Here is a 15266-nt window from a genome sequence, read left to right as displayed (position 1 = left end):
GTAACCCATAACACAGCCCAGTATTTAAAGATACTCGAAGATATCACTGGATAATTACTCACGGCAATAAATCGTATGAATAAATTAAAGCAATATTTCACCCTTTATCCAGTTACATATGCAATGTAATGAGGAAAAAAATGAGATACAAACTTTAACGAAAACGCGAATTATTGACAATGGAAGGTTGTTAGGAGACCCATCACCAGGGTGCGGGGGAGGGGCGGAACGAACCGACGTGGAATCTTGTGGGACTCCTCAACCTGGAACAAGTGAACAAATTAAAAGAGTAGTTTTGAGAGTGACAGCTGGATAATTCTTATAGGAAAAAGGTGCTAGCTACCATACCTGTAACAATCAAAACACACCAACAATGATGGGAAATGTAAACAAGAAAAGAAGATTCTAAAACCATATGCACAAGCTATAATTTCAGACAAAGTAAGAGTAAAACATATTACCTATAGAAATGGAGAAAAATTCCTTTGGATCTAGAAGGGATACCCCAAAGGTAAATTTACATTAACATAAGCAGAGTGTGAAACGTTACGAAAGTACAAAGACTAAAAAGAGCATGAGGGACATACATGGGCAATACCTAATTGGGGTGTCATATTTGAGCTTCCAACATGCGTAGGCCAAGGAGAATGAGCTATAACCAAGGGACACCTAGACATTGTGGGAGTTTTCCTAAGCTAGGGTACGAAGAGAATCAGGGGATCATAATTATTCTTTTGTAGATCAAAATTAAATTAATGAAAAACAGAGGGAATTAAAACTAAGTATTACATATAAGCTCTACTATCCCGAACAAGTGCTAGACCAAATATGGAATACCGAGATCAAAATCTTGTGCAGTGGGTGCGTGAAGTAGTGTTTAATAGAGGCATGAAATTAATCCCTGAAATGGGACAAATTCATATATTGAATGCCATGAAGAATCAATTTAAAATATGAAATTCACCGAGACACTCTGGAAATTTCCTACGCCAAAACAATTAGGATCTAAGTAAATGAAAGGTACAGAAAAATATATAATTATGTAGCATTTGAGTGGAAATTTTGTCACTCGAAGTTACAGGATGGAAGAAAACCCTATTTCTTGAATGCATATCTATAAATTTCTAGATAATCACGAAGAACCATAATCCATCCTTCACACCTCTATATTATAAGGGCATTAACCAATATACTAAATTGGGAAAAGCGAGTTTAACTGGCGGGATGTAATAAGGACACCCTCACATAATAGAAATAAATACGTTAGTAAAAGTGTAATGCACTTATATGGAATCAATCAATTGAAACAAAAAACGAATGAAATCATTTTTATAATGAAAAACTCAATCTTACCAAAGGATACATCTACGAGGTTCATGAGGAGAGAGTGTATATAGGAGCATCGAAATACAATGCCAAGTGCCCTTCATATATCCTTACCATAACACCAATGGTTGCTATTGATTCCAAAAGGCCAAGTGTAATGCCATGGTGAGGAAAAATTGTATGATTTCTCCACGGTGATTTAATTAACTTTCCAAGCGGTTCTAGAAAATACGTAAATTCTTCATAGGCAACCAAGGCTTGAGCACATAAGGTTGGTGCAGAATTGATGGAAACAACGGAGAGTACGAAGTTAGAGTTTGATAAGAAAACCATAGCCATCTAGTCACCTTGAAGAATATGAACCGTCTACCCCGAAACCTAACTGACAGGCCATGTGATCGACATGCCTTATTGAAGGGATGGTGGGTGTAGTTCCCAATGTTACTGACTCCCATAAAATGTTGTGCAAAGAACGTGCAGCCGACGCATAACATAATATCGATAGTAAATCCAATGGTAGGGATGGTACATAATACTAAACATTTCTCATTTTGGAACAAACGACAGACAAGATTCACATTAGCTCTACGGACTATGGTTATTAAGCCAAGTAATTGCACATTGCAATCACAAATGAGTAATGGCTATACATTACTAAGATCACACAAAAACCAAGAAAATTATAATATGAACCTTAGGGTGGGGTAACCCAGTAGAAAATACTATAAAGAATATGGTACGATAATTACAAAGGTAAAATGTATGCATGAAACCTAGGGGAATTAGGTAAATGAGGCGATGGGCCCCAAAGGGGAACCAAATTAATTTCCATTGTAACTCTAAACCCAATAAGAACAAATAGACTATTAGCATAATCAATAAGTAAAAATAAAATAGATGGTGCTTATAGCATATATAAAAAAAATGTATAACCCAAGTACATGACACTTTCAACTGTAAATACATTATTGTCGAATAGGAAGACCACCTGAGTAGGTCATAAAGAAAATCCATTCACTAAGAGAAACATTGAGTAAAATACAGTTATAAAGTAAAACATGGTGTGAAACCAACTGCTCCTATTACACGGCTAATTAAGAATCTATTGAATCTATTATGTTTAATACATATTGGGCTAGACAACACAACGACCGAGGGTTTGCACCCATATTGTGGAGGGATGCCATGATAATGAGAGTGAAAAAAAAGGCATATGAATTTTGTATAACTAATATAGTTCTGATAGTTATGAGCTAAGGGAGAAAAATATGTTAAAAAACATCTAATACTCCATTACAACATTAACATTAATGCTTCTCATGAGAGGGGCACACCTCATTACCATTACTTAGGAAATTGTATTGGCACGCTGAATTAAATTTGAACCTTGGAGAAAGAAGGTGGACCAACCTGGTAGCCATAATGACTACTTATTAAAAATTGAAGGTATCATACCCATCGAACTCAAGGGATATTGTTGTAAAGGGCAGCATGCACCCACACAACAGGGAGTCAGAGCATTAGTCTTATGTATCTAAGGCCAAACCCTACAGAACATAAATTGTGTACAAAATAAAAAGAAAAAAAATAAAACAAGGGAGTAATTAATTCTTACCTATGCATCAAAGATGTTCTAGAGTGTAAAGTGTGCGCTACCATGAGTAGACCTGCCTAGTGGAATACCTTACTACATAACAGTAGAATTGTGAGTGCAAGTGATCAATGTAAAGATACAAAAATGGGACACCATAAAAATTCCTAATTCACTAGAAAGATAAGATGATTTTCGTTGGGAGAAATTTTAGGATAAGACAACCATCTCATTTACTTAAAGAGAGGATATAAACATGAAGATAATGAGCATACCTCACATATTCCATAGGAAAATGTGGCCATTGGATGAAGTATATTGGTCCTTGGCACTCTTTGTTTAAAACAAAAAATCAAATAGAAAGAAAAAGTATAGTCCAAAAAAATAATAATAATAAATAAATAAAATAAACTTAAAATTAAAAATTAAAAATTAAAATTAAAAATAAAAATAAAAATGAGCTCAGTGTTGTAAGAAAAATAATACAAACAAACCATATGGAAACACCCCGTAAACCATAAGTGAAAACCCAAATCATAAAAAGGGTTATACTATAAATAGATGAATTCTCATTTCTAATTGTAATGGGAAGGAATATTAAAGCTTAACAAAATATCAATAGCCCGTGTGTGAAAGCACAATAAACCAAAGAGTTACCTAGTGATGATTATGGATGAAAAAACCTTGGTCGTCTTCAGGAGAGCCACACTTCCATAAGAGAGGAAGAAGGAACGCCTGAACATTCTAATTTTTTGCAGCGCATACCGGTAGGATAATTGAATGGGTATTCAGGAATAATAAATTAAATCAAGGTCGAACAGAACCACCCAAATATACCCGGTAGTGAAACCAATCATAGGGAGAAAAGGAATTACCTATAAGGATGCCTAGAGAAATAAATTTAAGAGACATGCCGAAGTCGCTTGTATTCATGAACGGTCTGCCTCTACATAAGGCAAGATGCTAAAGTGGGACAGTGACCACTAAGGTGATGCCACCAAAAGAAGGAGGCAACAATGAAAGAGCACCATGAGTGAGTGGTTAGGGTTTGAAGAGGGTTTAGTGTTGTTTCTTGTAATCGAGACCCTTGAGGGTCATTTTTCCATCCCCAACATCCAACTGCTGCCACGACGGTCACATGGCCTTCATGGGATGGAGTCACACGTGGAAAATTATAGTTGGTGAGGTTAAACTCCCAAGTAGGAATGGTGTAGACAGCATTGGAGTTGGTGAAGGGTTACAATAATTGTGCCATTGTATAATTTAGGCACTAATTTGAACGATAGTGCATAGTAAAGTTATAAAGAAAATACATCATAAGGTATTATATAAATATTAAGAAGTGAATTAAATAACAACACCGCAAATGGAATAAGTATAAGATTCAAACCCTTATTAGCATACAACCTTTAATTAGTTAAATAGGTGGTTCCACTACACCTATCCAATACTTATGTGAGACCTAAAACTAAGAATATATTCTAAGTGGGAGTTAAGTGAAGGTAATTCTCTAGGAACCAATGGAAAAAAAGTATACCTTATAACATGTTCATGTTATAATTGGCTCATGGATAGATGTGAAAGAACGTATAACTTGGACCTAGTTCATATTATACATAATATAGAATAATAAGGAGGGAATATATATATATATATATGGTGATAATAGTCTTGGAGCTATAAACACGTATAAAAAAAAATTAGTTATTGGTGTGTACTGAACAATCAATGATGTGACATAATATGTTTAGCCATCCCATATACCCACCCTAACTACAAGCCATCTTAGTGTGACACGGTATACTATACGTTGTTGGGCTTATGATAGATCACATAGTCCACTGAGAGTTTTTGTTACCCTAGTAGATCCTTCCTCCGACACCAATCAGAGTGTCAAAGACATTGTTTATGTCTCTATTAATGACCATGCTTATACATCTAGTAGACCTTCTTCGCCCATTTCAGGTACACCTCATAGATTTTTAAATCCTCTTTAAATTTTATGTGTTTATATCTTCAAATTATATTTAATTTTTAAATTGTCTTCAACTGATGTGTTTGAATTTAATGTATACATTATTATGTTTCTAGTTTGTTAATTATATTTATTCTAAATTATGTTTAATATTTACACGTCCTCAACACGATGAAGCTGAGAATCAGAGTGGAACATCAATCCCTCAATGGGGTGATGCTACAACTAAAATCACATTAGAGAATGTTATGACCCATCATGGACAGATCATAGTAGAGACAGAGAATATCTCTGCCAATTCATTGACTCATATTGCATCCTCTTTGATACTAGATAGCACAAATATATTTACTGATCCATCCTAGAGGTCAAACCTACATAGTCACATATTATAGTTCATACATAGGGTTAGGAGGAATAAAGTTAGAGGTCTAGATTCTTTGAAGGTTGTGAAACGTGGTACCAAGGACATTGATGTTCGCGGGGATTTGTTCGACATCCCTCTAGATCTCCCTTTTAGACATAAAGGTCTGGTCCCACTGAAAATATTAGTAATATTCATGTAGCCACTTTTGTGTATGCTAGATTCATTGGAGCTTGCAGAAAGTTCCCCAACCATGACCAAGTGTCCATTTATTTTGTTAATAATTTATATGTAGAGTTTATGTTACATATGAGGTCTGATTACACATACTATATCTCATTTTTATGGTACCGTTAGGGAACATACCTATGAGCATGAGGGGGATCGTAAGGACCCTCGGCATGTACCACCACCTTCAAGATTCTTTCCATTCCCATCTCAGAGATTGGTATTACCAACAGAGCTAGAGGAGTTCTCGCATCTTGATGGTGAGATGAGGGAGACTATTGCAAACAACATGCGAGTGTCATTAGCTAGTGCACATGTTCCATTGGATGGGGAGATTAGGAGACCACCAACACTTCCTCGTGACCCACCAGTGCCCTTATATGATGATCCATTTCTCTCGAGTTTACCCATTTACCAGCTTTTGACACATACATGTATTTATCGTGATGTCATTCATGGGACCTAAAGGGTGCATGGCCTATGTGACACATAACACATACATAAATATATGAAACTTTTGACTCTTATTATCAAATTATGTATAACTATTTATATTAAAATTCATATTTTTTATTAGATTAAATTTATATTAATAAGTTTATGATAACATGTAGACATGTCCTAACTACATGGATGACCTTATGAGGTCATCTGAGGGGCGAGTTAATCAGCCCGAGCATCCTCAAATAGAGCATGTTTCCATGGATTCTCCTCCACCTCTACCTCGACCTTATATGTTTACTAATGTGGAGGAGAGTAACTATGCATAACCACATGGACCAACAGTGGAGGTAAAAAAAATTATTCCTAAGATATATATATATATATATATATATATATATATATATATATATATATATATGCTAATTAATTTGTACACTAAATAATTTGTCGCTGTCATTGTGTACACATGCCCATATGCAAAGTGTTTTTGGTGCCATTCTTATGTGGAGACATGACTAGGATGTTGCATTTAGAGGCAATGATGATTCAGGTCCATCGATGTAGGCCCAAATCATCAAGGCATAGGTAGGGAAGCACCAAAACTAGATTCATGATCTGACCCCCATCCTATCTAGCTTACATTTGGACTCGACTGAGGTTAGTATATTCATGTATATTTAATTAAGAATGTGGTTCAATATCATTTATTTCCATATTGTTTGTTTTATACAGATAATTGTCTAATTAGTTTGAATTTCAATGTGTTATATTGTAGTACTAGCTTATGGACACTTACTTTGTGTGCTAGAACTCACATAGGAGTTTTGATGGTACATAGAGTGTCATAGTTTGTACATTTTCAAGCCCATTTCATCTAGGGCATATTCACATGTGTGATACAGATTTCATATATTTTCATACATGGAGTTTATGGGTGTACATAGTGGACATTATTTTACTTTGTGGGTGCTTATTATTCCAGCTTATGGATGTTAATGTGATATTTATAATTTGTATATATTTTCATATGGATAGTTTATTGATACATGTATTTAATATTTTAGTTTATGGATTTGTATTAATCTTGTTTATGGATGCTCGCTAATTTTTGAAGTTTATGGATATGTTAAAATTATTTCATTAATCTAATAATTTGTATATATACTATAACTTTTATTAGTAAGATATATGTTCAATTTTGATTTCCAGTTTCATAGACTAAGAAAATAAGTACAATCTTAAGTTATGATGCAAGCCACTTTGATACTTAAAATGAACTAAAATAGATCATGTACCAATTTAATATTGAACATGGAAAGGATTCTAATCATGCTTCATATTGGCTTGTAGAAAGTGCATTTTAGTGCAATCAACATGTATTTTATTACAATTCAATTTAAAAAAACAAATTATTTGAATTATATATATATATATATATATGAACAATTGAGACCCACCCATATACAATTGCATGGACACCTTTTTTAAGTATTGCAATTGATTTCTTATCTCAAAGTTCAATTAAAAAACACAAATATGATTGAAATAAGTTTTATTCAATTTTAATATTAAAAGATGTCATGTAAATAACAAATAGGTTTGATTCAACATTATTTATTTTGATATTATCTACAAGAGCTTAGTCATAACATGATATAAGTCAATCACATTGAAATTTAATATATAGGTCAAACAATAATCCATGGAAACATTTCTATAATTTTATATAATTTTATCAACTTTCCTAAATTTACAAGTAGTTATCCAAGTATTTCAACCAATTCCTTATCATGGAAATTCAAGTTTTATTCAATTTTAAAAAACACAAACATGATTGAAATAAGTTGTATATTCAATTTCAAAATATGTGAATATTTAAAAGTTACAAATACAATTTTTGTTCGAGTTTATTTTGTTTGAGGTTATCTATAATCTTATTTGTAATGCATTTCATCGATAATTTGTTTGTACTTACATTGAAAGCAATGTGTTGGGTCCCTATAATACTAGTGATTACCCCATTACTATTGTAGTTATACCCCTTATTAATATTGTTGTGCCCCTATTTCCCCCATATTGTTATTACTGTGCCCCATAGAATCCCTCTATTGTTATTTTTGTGGCCTTATATTATTATTGTTAGGTCGGCTAGGTTATATTGTGACTCCTTAGACTCCTATATATAGAAAGGAGGTTTTTTCATTTGAATCATCCAAGAATTGTTCATTTATGTAATGTAAAAGAAGTTTCCCCCTTGAAGTGGCTGAATTATAAGACGTTGATCTATCTCTTCTATCTTCTCTTGAGCTGGTTTCATAACATTTGGTATCAGAGCTTTGGATTCTAGGGTTTCGCTGCTCCAAACAGGTCATCGTGGAATTTTCACTATAACGTTTTTTCTGCGATTTTTCAAAAGCTAAAGAAAAAACCCATTTGAGAAGATGTCGCGTTGAATCTCAGATCCAAATTTCAGAGCTTTTTGCAGTATATTTGTGGCGATATGATTTGAGGAAGTGGGTCCTTTTGCAGACTCCTGAATTACATTCCAAATAGGTGACCTGGGGAAAATCATCATAACTTTTTCCCTGAGCATTGAATTGGAATTTTGTGAGAAGGTGCAGAAAGAGGACGGACTGTAGTTTCTTGTATATATTGTTTAGAGCCAAAGGACGAAACAGTGACTTGTGGCACGCCATACAAGTTTGCTCTACTGAACTAGTCTATAATCAGGTCACTGTGGGAGATTTCGCATAACTCTTCCTTGGGGAATCCAAATTGGATCAGACTGGTGGCACTAGAAAGAGGACACAGAGGGCTGCCGGAGGTTTAAATTTCAGAACTGGATGATCTGAAAGTACAGAGATACATCAGAGGCAATATCGAGCTCCTACAAAGTGAAAAAAAGGTGTGTAGATTCTTTTAAATTTTTACTAAGAGTGGTTTGAAAATTTATTTTGAAGGAATTCAAAGGGATAGTAGAGCATTATTATCGGTAACTAATGCCCCGAGGCAAGAAAATGCAAACACCTATTAAGGAGCCTGAAAGCTCTAGCATGACTCATGAAGAAGAAGAAGAAATGCTATATGATATATCAAAATTACAAGAACAATTGCAACAAGTGTCACTTGCACAAAAGCAACAGAATCTAAGATGGATGGTTTAAGGAAAGTTGTAGAAGCTAAGATGGATTGTTTAAAGAAAGGCGTAGAAGCTAAGGTGGATGGCATTGAAGCTAAGGTGAATGGCATGGACACTAAAATTGATGGCATGGATGATAAGATGGAATAATTGAAGATAAATATGAATAGGTCGCTGCAAGAAATGCTCACTAATGGTGAAAGGGTACTAAAGGAAACTCATGATGAGAACAAAAGAAATGTTAATCATGATTCCATAGACTCTAATGTTGCATTGAAGACTCACCATATTCCAAAAATCGATATGAGGAAGTTTGATGGCAAGGATCCCGCCACATGGATATTATAGATGGAGCTATTCTTCGGTCTCAATAATGTGCAAAACACACAAAAGGTATGTATGGAAACTTTACATTTGGAACCAAGTCAGTTTGTATGGTATCAATGGTTGTGCTCTCGTAAACAATTTATCACTTGGGCAATTTTTACGAAAGAATCGATAGCACATTATGAGGATACAAAAAGAAACACTTTTTTTAGACAATTGATAAGTCTGAAACAAAAGGGTTCAATAATGGAGCACATTAAGGAGTTCCAAAAATTGAACATAAGGGTAAAATATATTCTAGAGGAGCATAGGATTTATGTGTTCATAGGGTCTTTAAAGGATAATATCCAACATAATGTTCGCCTTTGGGAACCTGATTCATTAGAGACGGCATTCAGGTTAGCAAGAAAAATAGAAAGCAAAATTATGGCAACCAGGAAGCATACCACTCACAACTATAAAGACGGAAGTGTTGTTTCCGCTAGTCTTCCACAACCTATAAGGTTGACACCACAGCAATTGGAACAAAAAAGAGAAAACGGGCTTTGTTACAGTTGTGATAGCAAATACACTAAAGGTCATAAGTGTGCTGGGAAGAATATATTCTACATAGATTGTGAAGAGGAAGAAGAAGAGGATTAAGAAAGGTCAAAAGAAGAGGATATACTCCAAGAACAAAGCCTAGATTAAGAACAAATAAATCCGACCATATATTGTAATGCATTGGCAGGAATTACCACTCCTCAAAACATCAAGATAGAGGGACAAATCAAGAAGAAAAAGGTAATAGTGTTGATTGATTCAGGAAGCACCCACAATTTCGTTCATTGTAAGGTAGCAAAAGAATTGAATTGCTTCCTATATCCAGCACCAGAGTGTTAAGTGATGATTGCAAATGGAGGAACAATAAATTGCTCTAGAATGTGCCATAATATCAAGCTATCCATGGGAGAATATTTATTGACTAGCCCAATGCTTTCCATTCCAATGGGAGGTGCTCATGTTGTACTAGGAGTCCAATGGCTACAATCCTTGGGTACAATAGCTTTTAATTTTCAAGAACTTTTCATCAAATTTTCTACGAAAGGAAAGGAAGTTGAATTAAGGGGTATTACAGGGAAACCAGGAAAGATAATCAGCTCTAATGGTATGACAATGCTTCTAAAAAAGGAACAAATAAGTGTAATTGCACAATTATGTTCGCTAGATGTTTCCACATCAGGATCATCTATTTCTCTAGATCTCCAAAAAGTCTTGGAAAATCATTCCAAGGTATTTGAGACTCCCAAAGGTCTCCCACCTATGCGTGATCATGATCATGCTATTCATCTAATTCCAGGAAGTGTTCCTCCAAACATCAGGCCATACAGATATCCCTATGTCCAAAAGAGTGAAATTGAACGTATGGTTGCAGAAATGCTAGAGGCTGGTATAATTCAACTGAGTCAAAGTGCTTTCTTCTGCTCTAGTAGTATTGGTGCACAAGAAGGATGGATAATGGTGCATGTGTCCGGATTATAGGGAGCTCAACAAGCTCTCTATTAAAGATAAGTTCCCCATTCCTGTCATTGATGAATTACTGGATGAATTGGATGGATCAATTTACTTCACCAAGTTGGATCTTCATTCAAGATATCATCAAATCAGAATGCAGATTGAAGACATTTATAAAACATCATTTAGAACTCATGAGGGTCATTATGAATTTTTGGTCATGCCTTTTGGCCTTACCAATGCACCTTCAACATTTCAAGGTTTGATGAATTCAATTTTCAAACCATTCCTTAGAAAATTTGTGTTAGTATTTTTTGATGACATACTAATCTACAGCAAGTCTTGGAAGGATCATGTTGAACATGTTGACAGGGTGCCACAACTATTGGAGGAGAAACAATTATATGCAAAAAGATCCAAATGTTTCTTTGGAGTCTAGGTGGTGGAATATCTGGGTCATATTGTATCTCATGAAGGAGTTAAGGTATACCCTAGCAAAATTAAAGCCATTAAGGAATGGAAAATCCCCACATCCATAAAGCATCTATAAGGATTTCTTGGGTTCACAGGGTATTATTGCAAGTTTTTTAAGAATTATGGGAGAATAGCAGCACCTCTAACAACATTATTGAAGAAAGATGCATTTTCATGGACTTCGAAAGCAACAAAGACCTTTGAACATCTTAAAGAGGCAATGTGCCAAGCACCGGTCTTAGCTACACCGAACTTCACAAAAACCTTTGTTGTGGAATGTGATGCTTCAGGAAATGGAATTGGTGTTGTTCTAATGCAAGATGAAAGACCCATTGCTTTTGAAAGTCGTCCAATCAAGGGAAAGTTTTTAAGAAAAGCTATTTATGAGAAGGAAATGTTGGCAATACTCCATGCACTTAAGAAATGGTGAGCCTACCTAATGGGAAGACACTTCAAGGTAAAAATGGATCATGATAGCCTTAAATACTTTTTAGAACAAATATTATCCTCTGAAGAGCAACAAAAGTGGGTCACAGAGATGTTGGGTTATGACTTTGAAATCATCTACAAAAGAGGGAAGCAAAATGTGGCGAAAGATGCACTCTCAAGAAAGGATGAGGATGTGGAAGCATTGTTGTGCACGCTTTCTATTATCCAACCAGATTGGATAAGCGAAGCAAGGGAGGAATGGAAGAATGACGAAGAAGTGTGGGCACTTATTCGAAAGTTACAACAAGATTCCAGTACGTTTGATACATTTAGCTGGCAAAATGTTTCGTTATGGTACAAAGATCGCTTATACCTCTATAGGAATTCCGAGCTAAAACAAAATATTCTTATGGAATTGCACACTTCACCCTTAGGAGGGCACGTAGGATTTTTAAAAACTTACCACAGAGTTAAGAAGGAATTTTTTTGGGATGGAGAGGGAGACATGGAGTTGGAGTGGGAGAGAGAAGTAGTAACTCAAAAAAACCTTCAACTCCATGTCTCTCTCAACTTCCCTCCCAGATCCTCTCTCTCTTCCATTCTCTACAACCTCCCTCTATCTCTCCAACGCACCTCTCTCTCTCTCTCTCTCTCTCTCTCTCTCTCTCTCTCTCTCTTGAGCTTCATCTTGCAAATTTTTCGACTATCTCCATCCCTCTCTCATTCTATCTCCCCATTCTCCTCATATCTCCTTCTTTGTCCTTCTATCTCATGCCCAAACATACATACTCTCTCTCTCTCTCTCTCTCTCTCTCTCTCTCTCTCTCTCTCTCTCGAGCTTCATCTTGCAAATTTGTCAACTATCTCCCTCCATCTCCCGTTCTATCTCCCCATTATCCTCATATGCCCTTCTATCTCACGCCCAAATGTACATACTCTCTCTCCATCTCTCCCCTCTCTCTCTCTCTCCAACGTTATCTCTCTATATGTCTTGAACTTATTCCTTCCCTATCTTGTCCTCGAATTCCATCTCTTGAGCTCCCTCTCTTTCTCAGAGACTCTCTCCTACTCTCCCTCTCTCCATCTTTGTGTCCCCCTCTCTCTTTCTTACCCTTCTCTCCCACTCTCTCACTCTATATTTCAAAATTTGTAAAATGTTTTGACAATTAAAATATTATGTTTAAATAATTATTTTATTTTTATTTTGATGTCATACAATATTTTTTTATATAGTACATATTTAAAATAAAATATTTCAAATGTGTATTGTACATTGACCTCGAGGGAAAATGATAATTTTCCATGGAAATATTATGTAAAATTCTTCAAAATATTAATTATCTAGCTAACTCCATCAAAAACACATAGAGAACTTCATGTCTTCCAATTGAAACTGTTTAAATTTTATTTCTTTAAAGGTAGATTTGGGTTATGATTAGTTCAGGATTTTAAAAATATTATATCTTTTATTATGTTAGATTTATAAAAATGTTAGGTTAAATAAAATGAACATATATTAAGTCAGCTTGTATGAATACTTTTGTGTTAATGTTAAACTCTTTTGTTAACGCATATGGTGTATGTCAACCACATTTATTAATATGGTTGTGTTAGTATATATTATAATATAGAAAAATTATATTATATTAAAGGTAATAATATTATATTAATCTAGAATTAATAAAGTTAATATTAACATTAAAATATATTAATATTATTATTTTGTATTAATATCATTTAATCATTTAATTTAATAATAATAATAATATTCGTTTCATATTAATATTAAATTTAATAAGGTTTTAACATGACATTATAAGAAAATTATAATAAGATTTGGAATTTTGAAATGTGGTGAAATTTTAATGTTAGATCATTCAATAAAATTATATAAAGGTTCGATCGAGCCTATGTTAACCATGTATATGGATCGATTGAGGGTTTACAATACCCCTGATTGAGCTTAAATTTGAAATTTAGGCACTCGATCAAGAGCTTTAAGTGCTCGATCGAGCCTCTTAAGTCCTAAAATCGGCAATTTCAGCAACTCCCATAGAAAATATCTTGCAACTCCATTTTTTATCCTAGTGGACTTAGGGCTAAATTTGTCCTTAAGTGGCAGAGTTGATCATGTTGGATTCATGAAGCAATCCTCTATCCAATGGCATATGAGTTTTACATTTTCAAATTCATATGATATTTTTCATCTAATCTCCTTTAAACATAATTCTTGAAAGTTTGTTGAATTATTTTAAAGATGTTGAATAAAAAATCAATATCATAAAATATACACTACGAAAAAAATTCAAAAAATACCATTATCTTTGTTTATGAGTCCTCTTCAAAAGGGTAGTTTTAGTTTTCCAATTTATTTAAATAGTTAAAAAAATCTTTATGCGAACACGTGTCTGCAAAATGCAATTGAAATATTACTTCCCCAACTTTGAAAAATAAAAAATATATATATTTTGCATAAATATATAAATATATATATATCTGTGTAGATTATACTCATATATATCTATATATATAGATATATATATATATATATATATATATATATATATATATATATATATATATATATATATATATATATATATATATATATATATATATATATATATATATATATATATATATATATAATCTAAGGTAGAGCCTCATTTTCTATTTATATAAAAGCAAACTAAAACCACATACAGTTAATAGGTGGCCTCAACTTGCCCATTGGGAAACCAAGTCTGTTGGCCACCTATGCATATTGTAAGCCATCCAAAAACGATAAGTTATCAGTCTTTCTACCCAAGCAATATATACATAACTATTTAAAAACCAGTCTATAGTCTTAGATCCCATAAGCATGCATGTAAAAGAAAGCTAGCTGCTAAAAAACAAAATCCTGAGGTCATTGAACTCATCTATTCTTTGAGGTCTTCCGGTTCTGACTCCACTGTCACTGGATCTTCAGCTGAATCTCCAGGTGCTGGTGTCATTTCAATAATACATGGAATGTGTCACTAGATATGGTCCAATCTTATGTCCTGCTTGTAGAGTTGGAACTGGATTGAATGCAGGTCCTTTTTATAGTCTAGCATGTCTCTGACGATCAGCACCATCCTCATGGACACTTGTTCCATTGCTTTCCCTACCAGTCTTTTCATGAGCCAGTATAGATGCAGGGTCTATTTGAATTTGGATAGTCTCCCTCTGGTGTTCCCAGGATCTGGGATGTGGTCTTTCCATTCCTCCATTTCATTCTCAAAGTCCTCTTCCAAAATTCTATCCTCCATTTCTTCTATAATTTTTTGGATCCCAGCATCCATTCCTTCCTTATATGCTTTTGCTGCCTCCCTGACAGTCTCGTCCATGGGTCTTTTGCCTTTCCTCTGTTTTGAGGATCCTAGGTCCCTTGGACGAGGACTAGATTTTCCTCATCCTCCATGACCTCTTCCTATGGCTGGGTGTGCCATGT

The sequence above is a fragment of the Pinus tabuliformis genome, chromosome 9 (genome assembly GCF_031772625.1).
Source record: "Pinus tabuliformis cultivar Carrire ecotype Pingquan chromosome 9, CPIR1, whole genome shotgun sequence".
In the NCBI taxonomy this organism is placed as follows: domain Eukaryota; kingdom Viridiplantae; phylum Streptophyta; class Pinopsida; order Pinales; family Pinaceae; genus Pinus; species Pinus tabuliformis.
Note: the sequence above shows the minus strand (reverse complement) of the source record.